We start from the raw sequence: 16,370 nt of genomic DNA, 5'->3' as shown, positions 1-16,370 counted from the left end.
GTTACAATTTTTTGTTAATATCTTTTAATTTTGTTTTTGATGTCCTTTGTTTTCTGAAGTGTAAAATATCTTTTTAAATTAAAAGTAACTCATGTTCTTTTGTTATGTCATATAAAAATATGAAATGAAAGTTCCTCAATACCCCCACATACTATACTTCCATTTCTAGGACATAACCTCTCAAACTTTGCCAAATAAATAAAAAACATAAATATGTAAATTATGTTACAAAAGTGGAATTTTTTTAAAAATTACTTTTTCTGTTTAACAAATATTTATGGAAATCTTTCTAAAAGCCACAGACTGGAATATTTGTGACACACACATATTATAAAAAACTTTATCAACCAATCCAAGAAAAGCAACCCAGGTTTTAAAATGGTCAAAAGTTTTGAATAGTTACTTCATCTAAGAAGACATATAAGCTCAATATCACTAATCCTCAGGGAAATTCAAATTGAAACCCAAAGATATATCACTATATACCCAGCTAAAATTTAACGTATTGGCAATACCAAGCGTAGGTAAGGATATGAAGTAACTACAACTCTTACGCATTGCAGCTAAGAAAGCTAAATGATAACATCACTTTTGAAAAGTTGGGCAGTTTCTTATACAGTTAACACATACATGCCGTATGACAAAGCAGTTCACACTTAGGTATTTACCCAGGGAAATAAAAATATCTGTCCACAAAAAACGACCTGTACAGGAGAATTTTTTTTTTTTTTTTTTTTTTTTGATACGGAGTTTCGCTCTTGTTACCCAGGCTGGAGTGCAATGGTGCGATCTCGGCTCACTGCAACCTCCGCCTCCTGGGTTCAGGCAATTCTCCTGCCTCAGCCTCCTGAGTAGCTGGGATTACAGGCATGTGCCACCATGCCCAGCTAATTTTTTGGTATTTGTAGTAGAGACGGGGTTTCACCATGTTGACCAGGATGGTCTCGATCTCTTGACCTCGTGATCCACCCGCCTTGGCCTCCCAAAGTGCTGGGATTACAGGCGTGAGCCACCGCGCCCAGCCTTGTACAGGAGAATTTATAGAAGCTTTATTCCCAATACCTAAAAACTGGAAACAAGCCAAATATCTATCAACTGGTAAAGAGATCAATAAACTGTGTAATTTAGTCATACAAAAGAGTATTACACAGTTATAAAAGGGAACAAAACTATTGATAGAGGCAAAATCAGATCAGTGGTTACCTGGGTGGTCAGGAGGAGGGACTGACTGCAAAGGGCCTAGAGGGAACTCTGGAGGACAATCATAGTAGTATGACTATGACTGTATGCGTTTTTCAAAATTCATAGAACTATACAAATAAAAATAATAAATTTTACTAAATGTAAATTATACCTGAGTAAATGTGACTTTTTAAAAGTTGATTAAAAGAGTAGAAAATTAGTAAAGTGAATTTGCTTAAGAGGTTTTCACAAACTGTAGCAAAAAAAAAAAAAAAAAAAAAAAAAAGAACTGAACAGAGAGAGAAAAAGGGAAATGGAGAACAGATAACAGAAGGCCAAAACTAAATAGCCTATACTCCCAAAAAAGAAATCAGGGCCAGGTGCAGTGGCTTATGCCTGTAATCTCAGCACTTTGGGAGGCCAAGGCAGGTGGATCACTTGAGGTCAGGAGTTCAAGACCACATATTTATGTCTAGAGGTACCTTGTTACTTACCATAATAGTTTGTACATGCTGGATTTGGCCACTTAAAGGTAGGTTCAAGATACACACTATCCAATGTAGCAGTTACCTAGCCATATGTAGTTATTTACATTTTAATTATTTAAAATTTGATTTTAGAAAAATTCCTTTGAATTAGTAAACATTAGTAAACAAGTATTCAATAACCACATGGGATGAGTGACTACCATATGGGATGATACAAATATATGATAGCTCCATTACCACTGAAAGTTATATTGGACAGCAATATTAAATGGCTGGAATCATCAAGTGATGACACTTGGACTACTCAATCAAATAGAAATTACAGCTAGAAAAAATTTTTATTTTCTTTCTTAACCAAAGATCAGAGGCATCAAATCAGTTTTTAAAAATTTTTTTGTTTTGTATTATACTTTGGGCTCTGGGGTACATGTGCATATCCTGCATCCTATGGGATTGTAGGTACATACATGCCATAGTGGTTTGTTGTCTCCATATTCCCCTTCACCCCCCCGTCGCCTACATCAGGCATTTCTCCTGATGTTATTCCTCCCTATCCTCCCTGGCCCTCCACTGTTCCTCTTCTCCCCCCACCTAGCCCAGTGAGTGCTGTTCCCTTCCCTGTGCCCAAGGATTCTCATTGTTCATCACCCACCTATGAGTGAAAACATGCGATATTTGGTTTCTGTTCTTGTGTCAGTTTGCTGAGAATGATGGTTTCTAGATTCATCCATAAACTCAAGAGCTTCTGCACAGGAAAAAAAAAAAAAATAAAAAACAAAACAAGAATTAGAGTGAACTGGCAACCAACAGAAAGGGAAAAAATTTTTGCAATCTACTCATCTGTCAAAGGGTTAATATGCAGAATCTACAAAGAACTAAAGCAGATTTACAAGAAAAAAAAACCCATTCGAAAATGGGAGAAGGATATGAACAGACACTTTTCAAAAGAAGACATATATGCGGCCAACAAACATATGAAAAACTGCTTATCATCATTGGTCATTAAAGAAATGCAAATCAAATCAGATTTTACTCTCTTTTCTTGTAAAAGGTAGGCTGGGCATGGTGGCTCCCACTTGTAATCCCAGCACTTTGGAAGGCCAAGGCAGGCGGATCACCTGAGGTCGAGAGTTGGAGACCAGCCTGACCAACATGGAGAAACGCCGTCTCTACTAAAAATACAAAATTAGCTGGGTGTGGTGACACATGCCTGTAATCCCAGCTACTCAGGAGGCTGATGTAGGAGAATCACTTGAATCCAGGAGGTAGAGGTTGCAGTGAGCCGAGAGCTTGCCATTGCACTCCAGCCTGGTCAACAAGAGCAAAATTCCATCTCATTAAAAAAAAAAAGTATCCATTTACACACACACACACACACACACACACACACACACACACACACAGATAAATTTAACAAGGACCATTTGTGACTTGTCAAGCCTAAAATACGATCAGGCCCTTTACAAAAAAATTTTGCCAATACCTTGACCAATAACTGGTTTCTTAAAAATGAGTTCTGTCTTTTAATTTGAGTATCAAAATAAAAGACATTAAAAAAATTCTGTAATGTTAAATTTAAATGGAACACAGGTGCAATTAACAATTCTGATATTGCTTTACATGTATACTGAGGCTGAATAGGTAAGTAAATGGATAGTGGAAGCTAGGTTTCTTGCCATTGGAAAGTAATGATACAGAAAAGCAGAAGATTAGAATAAATCAACACGGTACTGGATTAGACTTAGAAACATCAGTATAAACATGTTCAGGTTAACACAGATGCAGACAGATACAAAAATAATTAGAAATATACTATATACAAAAAATTGGAATGTAGGACTTGAAAAATAAAAAAAAATATACTATATACATAGGTTAGTGTAATATCTATGCATGTATTTCCTAGCTTTGTCAATTGAGGCAGCCTAAGAGCAATGACATCCCAGGAGCAATGAGCATATTAAGAACCTACATCTTATTTGCTAATATAATTCTCCTGGGGGAAAAAAAAACTGATTCTAGAACTGGGGCAGGGAAAATACAAGCATCTATAGCCTGGAGCTTTTTTTTGAGATGGAATTTTACTCTTGTTGCCCAGGCTGGAGTTTAATGGCATGATCTCAGCTCACTGCAACCTCTGCTTTCAGGGTTCAAGCAGTTCTCCTGCCTCAGCCTCCTGAATAGCTGGGATTACAGGCACCCGCCACCACACATGGCTGATTTTTGTATTTTTAACAGAGACAGGGATTTGCAGTGTTGGACAGGCTGGTTTCAAACCCCTGACCTCAGTTGGTGCATCTGCTTTGACCCCCCAAAATGCTAGGATTACAGACGTGAGCCACCTCACCCGGCCTGGAGCATCTTATAGTGTCGGAAATTAAGGAAGTATTTCCAAAAATAAAAGAAAGGAGGCATGTCAAAGAGACACAAGACCAAACTAAAAGAGCTCCCAATCACCACAGTTGAAACAAGATGAGCAACAAAATAAATAACACAGTATTGGATTAACCCAAGGTACTGTGTAAAGTAAATAGCCAGGGCCAGGCAGAGTGGCTCACACCTGTAATCCCAACACTTTGGGAGGCCGAGACAGGTGGATCACTTGAGGCCAGGAGTTGGAGAACAGCCTGACAAACAGGGCAAAACCCTGTATCTATTTAAAATACAAAGAGATTAGCCAGGTATGGTGGCACACACCTATAATCCCAGCTACTGGGGAGGCTGAGGCACAAGAATCATTTGAACCCCAGAGGAAGAGTGAGCCAAGATGGCGTCACTGCATGCTAATATCAGAAAGAAGGGGATATTTGAATGCTAAAACTAGCCAAAGGAAATGAATTAATAAATAACAGCAGAAGAAATACAAATAGTCAGTAAACATAAAGATACTCAGCTTCAGTAATAAAGAAGGAAAAATGAAAATGCCAGTGAGGTACTATTTATTACCTATAAGATTGACAAAAGTGAAGAACACATATACTACCCAATATAAGAAGGCTAAGGTGGATAAATGACCAGACTATTTTTTCTGCATAACAATTTAATAATGTCTTTATTTATTTATTTTTTTTGAGACAAGAGTCTTACTCTGTTGCCCAGGCTGGAGTATAGTGGTGCTATCTTGGCTCACTGCAACCTCCACTTTCTGGGTTCAATGGATTCTCATGTCTCAGCCTCCCAAGTAGCTGGGGCTACAGGTGTTTACCACCATGCCTGGCTAATTTTTTGTATTTTTAGTAGAGATGGAGTTTTGCCATGTTGGCCAGGCTGGTCTTGAACCTTGAAGCTTGAGGCCAAGGGCCTCAAGTGATCTGCCCACCTTGGCTTCCCAAAGTGCTGAGATGATAGGTGCGAGCCACTGCACCCAGCTAATGTATCTTGTTCTGATGTAAACTCTGAACTATGATGGCAAGATTTGGAGAAACAAATAACTATAGGCATGGTGGGAGTGTAAATTGGCACTATCGTATAGAGGGCAATTTGGCATTCTTTTCCAAATTACAAATGCATATACCCTTTGACTAAGTAATCTACTTTTAGGAATTTCTCTGACAGATATATTCACATATGTGGAAATGACCAGGAACAAGTTTATTTATTACAGCATTGAATATAATGGTGACGCATGTTTTCTTGAATATTTTTCACCACAAAACAACAGTCTGATATGTTCTTTTTTCTTTAAATCAGTTATATTCTTTGTATTTTATATCTTAGCTATATTTTTATATCACAGCTATATTCTTTGTCTTTTATATCTTAGAACCATACAGTCTATATGGCCAGTGGCCCAACTCTAGTCCATGGCTTGTTTTTGTATGGCAGTTGAACTAAGAATGATTTTAAAAAAATTTGTTTCACAATTTTAAAGGGTTGTGAAACAAACCGCAAAATGATGAAGAAGAATATAAGACAGAGATCATAATATGGCTCGCTAGGCTTAAAATATTTTTTTGGTCCTTCACAGAAAGTTTGTTGACCTACTGTAAAAGCTCTTCACAACCCCTTATTTATTTATTTATTTTTTTTGAGACGGAGTTTCGCTGTTGTTACCCAGACTGTAGTGCAATGGCATGATCTCGGCTCACCGCAACCTCCGCCTCCTGGATTCAAGCAATTCTCCTGCCTCAGCCTCCCGAGTAGCTGGGACTACAGGCCCACCTACTGGCCACCATGCCCAGCTAATTTTTGTATTTTTAGTAGAGACGGGGTTTCATCTTGTTGACCAGGATGGTCTCGATCTCTTGACCTCCTGATCCACCCGCCTTGGCCTCCCAAAGTGCTGGGATTATAGGCTTGAGCCACCGTGCCCGGCCTATTTTACTCCTCTTATTTACTCTCTCTGCCTGGTAAGAAACAGGCTGAAAAGATTCTTCTTGTATCTCCTTACCTTTTTAAACTCACTGCTTGTGGCCAGTGGAAATGTGAATGTGCCTGTGATCTGAGGAAGTTTGAGGGAGCTGGGATTGAGAGTAACCCTTGTTGTGGGAGGTCTCTATGTAATGGGTGCTGTGTTTTTAGGAAAGATAATAGGTTTCTGTCTATATATCATTGTTTTATTAACCTCATCTTACCTCTTCCACATCGTTTTTTTGTACCTCCTGCCTAATTTTTGTGACAACTGCTTCCATAAGGGCATCCTTGCTGCTTTGAGAGTGAACTGCCCCTGGATTTCATGATTTCTGGGATAGTTTCACACAAGGCTGTTGCACTCTTTCTGAGAGGTGCTTTCCTAATCATTCTGATCTTTTCCTAATAGAAATTTCTGGATAATTTTTAGTTTTCAGTAGTCCCTTTCATTTCTCCCAATTTTTATATTTTTCTAGGTTATTTCTTTTAGCATTTGGAGTAGGGAAGGCTGATAAAGTCCTCAGCTCTTTTTCCATAGAACTCTTCTATACTTCCTATATTTCCAAATTCTTTTTTTTAATTGACAAGTGCATTTTGATCTATTTCCAAATTCTTAAGGATTCTTATTTATATTATTTTTTACACCCCCTGCAGAATCAACCTTATATTGACAAAGTATACTTTTGGATGACCTTTTACAAGTCCTTAATTTTTAACTCTTGAGTATTTTGGTTAACAATAATTAAGACAGGTACTAAACATATACTAACTTGTAGTGCATTTGAAATAACATTGCATTTGGCTACTACGATTTTATACCCCTCAATCATAGACCTTGAAAATAAAGGATTAATAATAGTAATTACTTGTTTCAGTTACTGTACTAGGTGTCTTTATGTATATTATTTTTAATCCTCATCCCACTTTTATAAAAAGTATTATTTCTCGTTTTTTTCAGTGGACAAAACCAGGACTCAGCAAAGTTGTATTAACTCGTACATGAGCTCTGTGGTTCAGGAGCATCTCTGTATAGTGCTGCCATCTAGTCTCCTCTCCTAATTTTCCATAAAATAAAGAGACTGAGTCTAGTGAAGCCAGTGGACTTGCTCATCATCACACAGCTAGTTAGCAGCAGAATGAGGACTTGGATCCCTGAACTCCTGACTCACATTCCGGTGCACTTTTCACTGCAGCAGGAGACCTTGGCTCTTGCACCCCAAGTGACAGCCCCAAACAGCTGTGTTTATCTGCCTTGCATGTCCAAGCTTGTTTTGCTAGCTGAGCAAAAACTACTTAAGAGGATCCTCAGTCTTCACCCTCCCACTCCCCTCCACTTACACTCATATACTCCCACTTGCCCCATGAATAACTTCACAGAAACAATTGTGCAATGTCACTAAGCCTTCCTCTGGTGTCAGAGTTACTCCCTGAGAGAACATTCACTTCCTCATGACTCCAGTTTACTGGTCAGATTGGCTTTCCTTCTCTTCTCTTTGATCGGAATCTTAGTTGTTTAGGTAGGAATTTGAGGAGCAGATGTTATGCCCCTTGAACAAGCCCTTTAATTCTCCTTATTACTGTGTCTAATGACTCTTAATCCTGCCCTTTTAACTCTGTGGCTTGCAGATTTAAGAGTGAAGTGAGACAGGAATGATGCCGAACATTTCATTTTAATGTTGGTAAAGTAGTCTGCTGAGAGTATGTGACAAACAGTGAGACAGAGAGAAAATGTAAAAAGTGTTCCTATATAGCAGAAAAACAATGTGAATATTAGTGTGGGATCACTGAGATTTTGAGTTTCCCTGCCAAATGTAGAGCAGTTTGGTTGAGTAGTTGGCAGAGAAATAGAGCTGTTGACTGTTTCTACATTCTCTTCTTAAACTTTTCTGTTTTTTAGATTTTTATTTCCCTTTTAAAATAAAAATAAACCACCAGAAGAAACAAAGTGATCTCTTATTTTTTGTGGTTACTGGAGAAAATCACATTTCCCCCAAATGACAGTAGCATTAACAAGGATAAATCCTGTGAACTGATTCATTCAATTCTTGAGAGATTTTGGTTTAGCACTCTGAACTTTCTGATTATCAAAGATCTCATGTGTTTGCTAATATGTAAAATAACAAATTAGACTTAATGCCCTGTAATTTTCTTGGTTTCTGATTAATTGCCTGAAATTTGATCTGTCAGTCCGTGTCTGATTAGGATAGAGAAATTATAGGTAATTTGAACAAGGAAAGATTAATACGAAGAATTGCTAGCTATAACAGGGTTTTAGAGTAATGAGTATTGGCTATAAAGAGAACTCTAACGAATAACAGATAAAAGGAGCGTCAACCTCTGGGATTGAGATACAACACCCAAGGCCTCTGGGATTAAGATCCAGACCCTGTTTGAGGGGGCATGGCTGTGGCTCACTGAATGAAGAGAAGTTGCTGTGGTAGAAATCTGTCTCATCAGAGTCATTCTGCTGTAATAATACTGCCTTATGGAGATACTAGTGGAAGATACTGAGTGCTGCTGACTGCTGTGCACTTCAGGAGCCTGACTATGGATCAAACTGCACAGGTGCTGGATCTGGACACTGAAGAAGCTGTGTTGCAGTACAGGAGCCTGCCAAGAGGAGCACACAAGACTCTTGGAAAGAAGAGAAAAATCTCTTCCTCTTGCAATGTCAGTTTAACATCATGCCAATTAACATACGTTTAAGGGGTCCAAGTTCATTTCTGCAGAGCAGACAGGAAAGGATAAATTTGGAGATGAGAGACAATAAATGAATAACTGGCATATTTGGTCAAACATGTAATTTTATATCTTAGATGGACAAATTTAAACACAAGTCTATAGGTGTTTTCCTTACAAGCTTACATTTAAATTAGGGATCCTGATCAGAATTTTGCTAATGACTTCATTCTTTCCCAGCATTTCAGGAAGGATACCATGGGGCCAGAGCCACCTTTCTTTTTGGGAAGGTCCTGGGCTATGGCCCCTTGTGCTTTTCTGGGCTCCTTTCTCATGGGCATCTGGTTTGGGAGCTTCTTATCTTCATCTGCTTCAACAATTTAATCTTGCGCATTGTAGTGAAATGCTTTACACTGTCACACATTCTAATCTCAGAGACCATTCAAATCCTTTTGAATTTTCTTGGCCATTGAAATTAGTACTCTGGAATCAGTACGTTAAAAATTTTTTTTAAACTCTCAGCTAGAATTTAAATATTTTAGAAGAAATGGTCAGTATAAATTTGGAGAAGCAGTTTCTAGCTAGTGTTATCTGTGTAGAAAAGCAGTTTCATTGATAAGTATCTGATTTGGATTTATATTTATTTTGGGTTTTCTTTTTTAAGAGAATGGCACCTGTGACAGCATACTTTTTTTTTTTTTTTTAATACTTTTAAGTTCTGGGTTACATGTGCAGAACGTGTGGGTTTGTTACATAGTTATGCATGTGCCATGGTGGTTTACGTCATCCATCACCCTGTCATCTACATTGGGTATTTCTCTTAATGCTATCCCTCCTGCATACTTTTAATGTTACCCCTGTGTGGTACTTTAGCATGCCATCCAGAATGTTACAAGCCATTTTGGAGCGTGATGAATAACAAGTTTTTACCTCAGGAGTTCACTTTAATAGTCGTGTTTATATTTGTGACTGCAAGTCACTTTTAGGGACTATACATTCTTAGTACTGCCAGCATTATTATCCAATGGACTTTTATGGCTTTCATTGGGTTTTCTTTTGTTTTGTTCTTAAAGAACATTTTACTTAACTTAGTATTTCGTTTTTCATCTGCATTATGAGGCAATAAGAGTCTTCTGTTTTTCCAAAGTTGAGATTGCTTTATATTTACTTAATGTTGTCTGTAGCTGCAGTGTTCAATACATTAGCCACTAGCCACATGTGGTTATTTAAATAAGATAAAATCAAAATTAAAAATTAAGTTATTTAGTTGCACTAGCCACATTTCAGATACTGGATGGATACAAGTGGCTAGTGGCTACCATAATGGATAGCACAGATACAAAACATTTCCTTGTCATAGAAAGTTCTGTTGGATAGTGCTGGTCTGTAGTATATAGGATATTATCTTAGTCTGCTTCAGCTGCTAACACAGAATATCATAAATTGGGTGGCTTAAACAATAGATACTTTGGCCAGGTGTGGTGGCTTATGCCTGTAATCCTAGCACTTTTGGGAGGCTGAGTCAGGTGGATCATTTGAGCTCAGGAGTTTGAGACCAGGCTGGACAACATGGCAAAACCTTGTCTCTACAAAAAATAAAAAAGATTAGCTGGGCATGGTGGTGCACACCTGTAATCTCAGTTACTTGGAAGGCTGAGATGGGAGAATTTCTTGAACCTGGGAGGCAGAGGTTGCAGTGAGCCATAATTGCAACACTGTACTCCAGCCTGGACAACAGAGGGAGACTCTGTCTCAAGAAAACCCCCCAAAACGGTAGTTATTTTTCATAGTTCTGGAGACTGGAAGTGTAAGATCAAAGCATTGACAAATTATGTTTATTGAAGAGGGCCTGCTTCCTAGATTGGAAATGGCCATTTTCTCACAATATCCTCACATGTAGGGAGAGAAGCAGCTCTAGCATCTCTTCTTATAAAGGAACTAATCCCACCATAGGTCTCTATTTTCATTACTTTGTTTGTACCTAATTATTTCCTAACAGCCATACCTCCTAATATCACTTTGGGGGTTAGGGCTTCATCATATGAATTTTGGGGGAAACACAAACATTCAGTCTGTAGCAGATGGTAGCAGGTTTATATATTGCATTTGTTGATGTGACAGCTTTCTTCCTTTCCAGGTACAGATTTTTAAATATTTCACAATACCAATAATTTTTCAGGTTCTGTGAGACTCTTATAATTTATAATTTCCAAACTTAATCTATAATCTATTTTGTTCTAACAATTACAAATATATTTTTTTATTTCAAATTGCATATATTCCTGCCACATGGAGGAATAAAAACACTGCTTTTTAAAATTTTATTTTTTCATTTTATTACACATATTGACATTAAATTTTTATTGACACATAATAATTGTACGTATATATGGGGTACAATGTGATGTTTCAGTACATGCACTCAATGCGTAATGATCAAATCAGGGTAATTTGCATTATTTTTTTTTGTAGGAAAAACATTCAAAATCTACTCTTCTGGCTATTTTCATATATACAATACATTATTGTTAATGATACTCATTCTACTATGCAATAGGATACCAGAACTTATTCCTGAGTTCTATATCTGTTTATTAAACTAACCAAGGATTGGAAATATTGGCAAAATATTGTGTCTGTACTAAACTTGTGCAGACTTTTTTCTTGTCATTATTCCCTACACAATATAGTACAATAACCATTTGCATAGCATTTACATTGTATTAGGTCTTATGAGTAATCTAGAGTTGATTTGAAGTATATGGAGGATATGCAAAGGTGATTTGCAAATACTATGTTATTTTACCTCAGGGACTTGAGTATCCTTTGTTATCCTCAGGAGATCCTGGAACTTGTCCCCCATGGATACTGAGGGATGACTGTATAGTCCTATTCCCATGAATTTTGATTTTAATGAGGAAAGACTGACTATAAACAAAATATATATAATAACAGGTGGTGCTAAGTGCTGTGAAGTAACAAACTGGGCAACGCGAGTTATACAGCTCCATTCTTAGAAAGCTTGGAGTACTTTTCTTAGTTTGCACTTGTGATGGTTTCCTTTTGTCTCCTTTATTACATGGGACTCTGACATGTGGCCATAGCTAGGATGGCAGTAGGATCTACCCCAAAAGCATCCTGTTGGTCTTGAGCCTATAAGGAAAGCTAATGGTCTTGCTCCGATTAACTGTGGCCTCCTACACTGACACTGTTTGATGATTGGTGATGTCTTGGATATTCTGTTTCTTTGGAACTTTGAATATACAACACTTTGCTAGGGAATTGGCAATGGAAGCAGAGCAAAAATGTTCAAACAGAAAACAGAATGTGTAACTCTGATGGAATTGAAGCTATGAGGCAGCAGAAAGCTTAAAGAGGCAGAGTGGGAGGATTAGAGGGAATTTAATTGGGAGTAACAGAAGTAATAATAACAGAGACAGAATACTTGAGTCTCATAATTGCAAAGCAGAGTTGGGAGCAACAGATGCTAAAGGGTAGTTTCTGTAGTTCCTCCTTGGGTGGTAGGAGCAGTTGTCATATTACTGTATAGCTACTGAATGAAGAAGAGTTCTTAGTGAGGCCTGGATGAACAGCTCTTCTTAGTATTCTTTGTGACCCGTTTGACCTTTTAACAAATCTCTAAGTAAATACATAGCCCTTAAGGTAAACTAAGGTTTTCTCTGCTATTTTTTTTTTTTGCTTACAAGAGCTGTAACTCTAATAGACTTTTATTTCTGGACATTTTGGTGCTTGCTAATATTTGGTAATGTTTATATTTCCTGTATTTTTAATGAACATTCTTCCTTTACATTTTTTTGTTAAATTATTGTTTAATACATAAAAGTTCACCTTTTATGGTATAAAATTGTCTCAGATAATTTATACACGTTAGCAATGGGTAAATAGAATTTTTCACATTATTAAAAACTGAAATATGCCCATGTAAGCAAAAAACAAACAAACAAAAAAACCACATAAAAAAACCAAAGTCCTCAAACAATATAAACCGCAAAACATTTTACATATACTTCTTAGTTTATTCTGATAATTTTCTAGCCTTTAAGGATTAAATTATACTGTAAAATATGGTAGGCCCCCATTTGATGTCCTTACTGGTGAATTAAGGGCCTTAATATAAAACTGCTTCAGATGTCTCTAATTTTTATAATGTTTAAATTAAAATATAATGTTTATAAATACACTACTATTAAGGCTGTAGCTGGAGGACAATCATAAAATGAATGCATTCTTGTAGTTGCTATCCAGATGGAAGAAGTAGAATGTTTACCAGTGCCAGAAACTTGTTTACCAGATATTATCCACACCTTTCTCATCCTGACTACTTGCACCATAGATTATTTTAGCCTATGATTGAATGTTACTTAAATGGGCAAACATAGCACATATTCTTTTTTGTCTGGTTTCTTTCAATTGATTATATTTGTAAAATATATCTGAGTTGTCTGTAGCAGAAATTTGTACATTTTAATTGCTGTACAGTTTGCTAGTGTATGAATATCCATCTACTTAGCAATTTTCTGCCTGTGGACATTTGACTTACTTCCAGTTTGGGGCTACTATGAATAGTTTTTCTGTGAACATTCTTGTAGATGTCTTTTGGAACATATATGTGTGTTTCTGTTGGGTGTATACTTGGTAGTAGAATTTCTAGGTCATTGTTTATGCATACATTCTGCATTTGCAAGTACTTTTTTTTTTTCCCCAAGACCAAGTCTCACTCTGTTGCCCAGGTTGGAGTGCAGTGGCATGATCTGAGTGCATTGCAACCTCTACCTCCCAGGTTCAATTCTCCTGCCTCAGCCTCTTGAGGAGCTGGGACTACAGATGTGAGCCACCATGCCTGGATAATTTCTATATTTTTAGTAGTGATGGGGTTTCACTATGTTGGCTAGGCTGGTCTCAAACTCCTGAACTCAAGTGATTTGCCTGCCTCGGCCTCCCAAAGTGCTGGGATTATAGTTGTGAGCCACTGCACCCGCCCATTAGCAGGTACTTGTAATAGATTTTGAAATTGATTGAACCAATCTACGCTCGTACCCATAGTTCACAAAAATTACCCTACACCTTTGCCAATACTTTGTATCGTCAACCTTTTAAATTTTTGTCATTTTCGTGGACATATAGTAGTATTTCATTGTAGCCGGCTTCTCAAAGTGCTGTGATTACAGGTATGAGTCACCACACCTGGCCCTATTTTGCCTTTATTTTAAGTGATTCTGTAATTCTAGCTATTTAAAAAGCCCTATTTTGCCTTTATTTTAAGTGATTCTGTAATTCTAGCCATTCATTTATTTCTTGACCTCCTTATTTAAAATATTTATCCTTGTCCTCTTACCTTCCTTGCTCTATTTCCCCCACATACATATTACCATTTTTCCATGTAATATATTTTATTTATTAGCTTAGTACTGATTTTGGGAGGGAGGGCTCACCATAGTTGGCAGGTTGGATCTTCAGCAGCAACAAGAGTTAGATCAGGTTAGAGTTGGCCACTGGGCTCATCTATAATTTCTATTCGTGCCACCACAACGATTTCATTTACAATGCTATTGTGTTAACAGTAGGGTGAATGATGAGAAAGACTGGCTGATCTCAGCCAAACTGGCCAAGCCACTGTGCATGGTTATTCATTGCCTCCTTTGAGGTTGATGCTTTCTGGGATTAACATGCAACCCAAAGAGCTTCATACTTGTCTATTTTCATATGTCTGTCTACATGCATCTTCCCCTCATCTCCTGTTCTTTTTTAGGGTTTATCTCTCATTTTCTGGAGAGGTTGTATCTTACTAGTGTATGTGCTACTCCTTGCTCACCTTATTGAGTTAATGTGATATTTAGACCATGGATCAACATGAATTTTTTTTGGATTGTCCAGATCCCTTGAGACTATATTAAGACTAAAGGCTGGAAAATTAATATAGCCCTGATTCAGGCATGTAAATGTATGCTGCTGTTGGTTGGATGTGACTGTCAGCTGCTTTTAGTCCTCCTTCATAGGGGCAGAAAAACATGCTTTATGAGATCAATGACTGCATACCACTTATCTGACAGAGACCAATAACCCCATCTTTATATGCTGCCAAAGAGACTCTCTGGCTTTCACACTGTAGTCTTTAATTGGTGATTTATCATACTCAGTCTTTCATTGTTTTTCTCCATTGCATCGACTGCTCCTAGCAACAGCTATCCAATTTCTAGTCCTTTTAATTACTTCTCTGTACTCACAAATGCCTGAAACATTACACCTGCCGTGGCTTCTCTTTCACCAACAAAAGTTTCAGCAGTTGTGATTGCCCTGCTATGGCATATTAGAGACTATGTGCCACCAGTAATGGATTCCTCATTGCTAGCAAGTTTGTGGTTGATACAGCATCAAATTCTCATTTGGAGTCAAAACTTCACAGGACCACTTTTGGTACCAACTCTCCCAGGTCAAGTTTCCCAAAACACACTTTGAAATGTCCGTATTTGCATGTCAGGAGTTTACATTGAGGAGTGCTTCTGGGGTCAATCCCTGTGAGAGAGGGTACAAGGGAAACAACATTGGGAAGATGGGGAAATTGAATTGCCGTGTAGTTGCCACAGCAGCACCAACTGTTTTTCAGGGAGATCCAAAGTTAGTGAAATACTCCAGAAATAGACTATTTTACTGGATATTGACCAGTCATTGAATGTGGGCTATTTTGGATTGGTATAATAGCATAACTTTGGGTGAGGGAGTTGCAACTCAGGGAAATTCCTGATGGTTCAGCTATTAGCCATTGGTAAGCAAAATCCTGGAAGCTGGGAGAATGAATTTCACTTCTGAAGGGGGAATTCTGGGTAGCACACCACTGTATTCACTACAGCCACAATGGCAAGATCAATTTTAGTGGAGTGGTGAGTGGTGGAAAGGACACTGTAGTGCTAGAGAATTAAATGAGGAGATGAGGAGGCTTGATTCGCTAGAAAACAAAAGGGAGAAAAAAAAAGAAAAAAAGGAGGAGCCTTGAAAACTTATTCAAACAGCTTAGCTGTGAAGGGGAGGAGAGAGAGAACATAGTCAGTAGAAGTTCCTGAGGAGACTGGGAGAGATGAGATCCAGGATGTAAGTATGATTTGCCATGGGCTGAAAGAGGTTCATTTCTATAATTGTAATGAAAGAGGAGGAGGAAGAAAGTTTAGGTACAATTAAGTTTATTAAAGTAATGAGAGGAAGTTGAGGCAGTTTTTGTTTCTTCTGAGAAAGGCCCAGAAGACTCAACAGCTGAAAGAGGGTGAGTTGGCTGTGTTGAAGATACAAGGTAATTAGAGAGGGTTTTAATAGATTACAGTGGAGCGTGGGAAGAGAGAGCTACCAGGTTAGCCAGTGGGTATTCTTTTTTTTTTTTTTTAGACGGAGTTTTGCTCTTGTTCCCCAGGCTGGAGTGCAATGGCGCAATCATGGCTGACTGCAACCTCAACCTCCCAGGTTCAAGCAATTCTCCTGCCTCAGCCTCCCAAGTAGCTGGAATTTTAGGTGCCCGTTACCAAACTTGGATAATTTTTTGTATTTTTATTAGAGACAGAGTTGCACAATGTTGGCCAAGGCTGGTCTTCAACTCCTGACCTCAGGTGATCCACCTGCCTCAGCCTCCCAAAGTGCTGGGATTAGAGGCATGAGCCACCACAC

General features: G+C 37.9%; 1 protein-coding gene across 5 annotated transcripts in view; it reads left to right on the top strand.

Moving 5' to 3' along the window:
- The window catches only part of WDR70 (WD repeat domain 70), a 379,012-nt gene that overhangs the window by 82,685 nt on the left and 279,957 nt on the right, over positions 1-16,370 (top strand). The window lies entirely within an intron of this gene.

The sequence above is a fragment of the Callithrix jacchus genome, chromosome 2, assembly GCF_049354715.1.
Source record: "Callithrix jacchus isolate 240 chromosome 2, calJac240_pri, whole genome shotgun sequence".
NCBI classification, from domain to species: Eukaryota; Metazoa; Chordata; class Mammalia; order Primates; family Cebidae; genus Callithrix; species Callithrix jacchus.
The sequence above is the reverse complement of the archived record's forward strand: the minus strand, read 5'-3'. Positions and strand labels throughout refer to the sequence as shown.